We start from the raw sequence: 4,116 nt of genomic DNA on the forward strand, positions 1-4,116 counted from the left end.
TATCATTCCTAATCATATGTTTATTAGCCATCTGCATTTCCTCTTCCCTGAGCTTCCTAATCACATGCTTACCTTGTCTTGTATCATTTTATTTACTTACAAATATTTTAAGCTCTTTTTCTATGACATATTTTGAAAATAATTTTCTCACTATATTCATCAGTATTTACTAATTGAAATTTATAGAGTCTATTCTCCTACTACTTTTCTTTGTACCTTCTTTTTCTTTATTTTTTTTAGGGAAATATTTAAATTTCCTCCTTTATGGCTTTTCATTTTTTTCCCATTTTAAACACTTGATATTTTTAAATAGAATTTATTCTATAGAGCACTTTTAGGTCAGCAAAACTGAGCAGACAGCACAGCGAGTTTCCATATGCTCCTTTCCTCCACAAGCATATAGTTCAATTTTTATGTAGATAGGCAATCAATCAAATTATCCTTGTATATTGAATTAGATATGAGTTTTTCAGTAATGTAGATAGGTCACATTAATTTAATGTGACTATAGACTGCTATAAATTGTAAATTTATATAGTCAAAAGTACAGTGCATAGTAAAACTTGGCTCCACAAGCAGAAGCAGATGTAAGATATCTTAGAACAGTTTCGCCTCTATTCCTGGCTTACTAAGGGGCAGTATGTTTAGCTGCTCTTAACTTTCCATGTGCAGGGTCCTGTCAGATAAGAAAAAGAACAAAATTCTTGCTTAGTTATCTTTTTATTCTCTGGTTTAAATGACCATTTCAAAGAAATTGGCACTAACAATAATATACATTTCATAAGAAAATATGTACAAGCATTGAGTTCTTCTAGCTATATGGCATACTCAGAACATTTATTTATCTTTTGGGGAAAAATATAGAATCAATATCCAAGTTTACTTGAATATTAGTTGGTCTTGAGCTTTTCACATACAAGAAAGACAATCTCCCCTCAGTTCACTTTAGGATGGTTTTGTTGTTGTTGTTGTTGTTGTTTTCCTAGGATGGTTTTTGTTGTTGTTGTTGTTGTATTTTGTTTGTTTGTTTGTTTTCCCCCTAGGATGATTTTAAGTAACGAAATTCCACCAGGATTCAAGATCACAAATTGGCTTCTCTTTCTGTTGATAACTGATATTGTACCAATTAACTGTGTTTCTTTTTGTAGTTAAACACAAGCAACTGGTTCACATAGTTGATAATGAGTTGATTTTTTTTTTTTTTTAAGATTTTCTCCAAAGGGCACATTCATTCACTGGAAAGATACAGTGAGAGGGAAAGTAAGAAACTATACCCCAATGTGGATGGACATGCTGAAATTCCTTCTCCATTTTCCTCTCAGAATTTTGAGCATGTGTGCATATGTACCCAAGCATGATTTTTCAAGCCACTGGGTCCAGGACTTGAGCTGTGGTCAGCTATGTGGGAATCCACCACCTTAATGACTATAAGTGTTAAACTTTTGTATCATGTAAAACATTTAAGCAGGACTGAATCTCCACTCTAAATCCCAGCTTCCCAAACCCAAGAAGCTCAGCCAGGTGCAGAAACCTTCTCTAAGCAATTATCTATTTTTTTAAACTTTATTTATTTATTTTAATTTGACCAAGGAGAGACAGACAGAGAGAGAGGGAGAGAGAGAGCAAGCCACCAGGTCCCAGGACTCGAACCACGGTCGGCCATATGGGAGTCCAGCGTCCTTAACCACCACACTACCTGCTGGCCCCAGAAGCAATTATCTTAAAGTAAAAACACCACCAAATGACTAAAATTCAGAGAAGAGAGACTGAAGAGTGAGCAGCATGGAAAAGAAGAGTTGCAGACAGCATGGCTCATCTCCTCTCACACATCTCTGAAATCTCAATTGAAATCCGAGAGTTCAGCCCAGGTGCACCTATTTCCTAGAAACTGTGAGGCCTTTGTAATATTCAGTTCCAAGACCAAAAGTGCAGGTTGCTTGATCAGCATCAGGGAAACAGAACTGCAGAGAGATTGAGAATCACCTTCTCCCACATACCTCTGAACACTTAGAATTAATTCCAAGAAATTAGGAAGAAATGTATAATCCATAAGATGACCAGAAATCACCATAGAGGCACAAGAAATATGAGAAACCAAAATAATATCTCTCCCTCTAGGGAAAGGAACTCATGAAAATGTCCAACAAAGAATTCAGAATAGTCATAGTGACAAAACTAAAGAGATGCAAGATATGAGAAACAATCAATTCCAGAAGGTGCAAGAGGAAAGAGACAAGTTCCAGGAATTGAGAAAGCTCTCTCACAATTTGAAGGAAGAAATACATGTCATAAAAAAAGAATCAAACAGCTGTTAGAGATGAAGCCTGTAATATAGGAAATCAAAACCTCCTTGAAAGTATTAAAAACAGATTAGACCAATCAGAAGATTGAATCTCAGATGTTGAAGGCAAAACCTCTGACCTAGAAAAAAAAAATCACCAAAAAGGCTGAGAAAATAACTCAAAAACATGAACATAATATATGAGAAATACTAGATACCATTAAGCACTCAAACATCCAGATAATAAGTGTCCAAGAAGGTGAAGAAACTGAAGTGCTGACAATCTATTCTATAAAATCCTGGAAATAAACTTTCCAAACCTAGAGGCATTCAAATATTCAGACCCAGGAAATAGTAAACTTTCCAAACCTACAGGCATTCAAATATTAAGACCCAGAAAATACAGAGGACCCCAAGAGAATCAACCCAAGAAGATCTTCTCCAAGGCACATCATAGCCAGAATTGGGCAACTCCACAGACAAAAATACTAAAATTGGTGAGAGAGAAATATCAGGTTACTTACAAATGTTATCCCATCAGGCTAACATCAGACCTCTCATCAGAAACAATGCGAGCAAGGAAATAGTGGGAAAATCCGACGGAAGTGTTAAATGAAAACAATTTCAACCAAGAATACTATACCCAGCAAGATTATCCTTTATATGGGAAAATAATATAAAATCATTCTCAGATGAACAAAACCTGAAAGAATTTACAAAGATCAGACCAGCCCTCCAAGAAGTTCTGAAGGGAGATTTTACCATGAAAACTAAGGTCATACAGACAGAAATAGGAAAACAAAATGCAACCAAGAAAATGCTAGGGACAAGTCTGGACAAGACCCTTATCAATAATAACATTGATTGTTAACTTCCAAGATTTAAATGAAAAGATCGGACCATGGTACCACTTAAAATTCAACAGAAGAGATATTAATTACATGAGATTGAATGGGTTTTGACTAAAAGAGTAACTATATATATATATATGTATATTTTTTTGGCTGTGCTTTCTTTTCCTGATTTAAGGATTTTGCTTTCTATTAAGCTGTTGGTCAGTTCAGCAATTTGTTAAATGCTTTTTTTTTTTTTGCTTGATTGTTTGCTTTTAATTTGAAATATAAACTTTCATCCCTTCCTGACCTCTCTTGAATTGGAAAATATTTGTGAGTATTCTTACTTTGTGGTAGAACAGTTATTTCCATAAGCTCAGTAATATCTGTTGCCTTGCATCAGAAATTGGAAATACTAGTTACTGCCAGCGCTTTGACTAGAATGTCATATCTGAAGATATGACCAGAAACTATGGAACTAAGGTAGATCTCAAGAAAGTCAACAGAAGCTCTTGAAAAGATTGCCTGGCACCACAAATAGTTTTGTGTGGCAGAAAGTATTAGAGAAACCATATGAAAGAATTCATACCATAAAACAATCTGGACTTTTCCAGCCCAGCATTGTAACCAGCAGAGATTGCAAAAGAGCAGTCACAACCAGAGGAGTACCCTGAGGAAGACTTTGAAGAGAGGAAAAGAGGCTGATCTTTGCTAGCAGATGGTATATCACAGAATACTTGGTAGGCAGAGCTCAGTTGGGAAGGTTCATGTGTGAATTGTGTTTTGGGTGTTTGCTTCTCAATAGTTTGAGTAGTAGACATGTAAATATTTTCTCAAAAGTATTTAATACCATACTGTCTCTATTATAGAGTCACAAATAAAATTACAACAAATATTTAGAGAGTTATCTTAAAAATTCAGGTATTTTTTGACATTTTGAAATTTGTTTATTAACAGTCAAGAATTATGGAGTATGAGCAATTTTTTTAATATTGAAAGTAA

The sequence above is a fragment of the Tupaia chinensis genome, unplaced genomic scaffold (assembly GCF_000334495.1).
Source record: "Tupaia chinensis unplaced genomic scaffold, TupChi_1.0 Scaffold000639_1, whole genome shotgun sequence".
Taxonomy (NCBI): domain Eukaryota; kingdom Metazoa; phylum Chordata; class Mammalia; order Scandentia; family Tupaiidae; genus Tupaia; species Tupaia belangeri.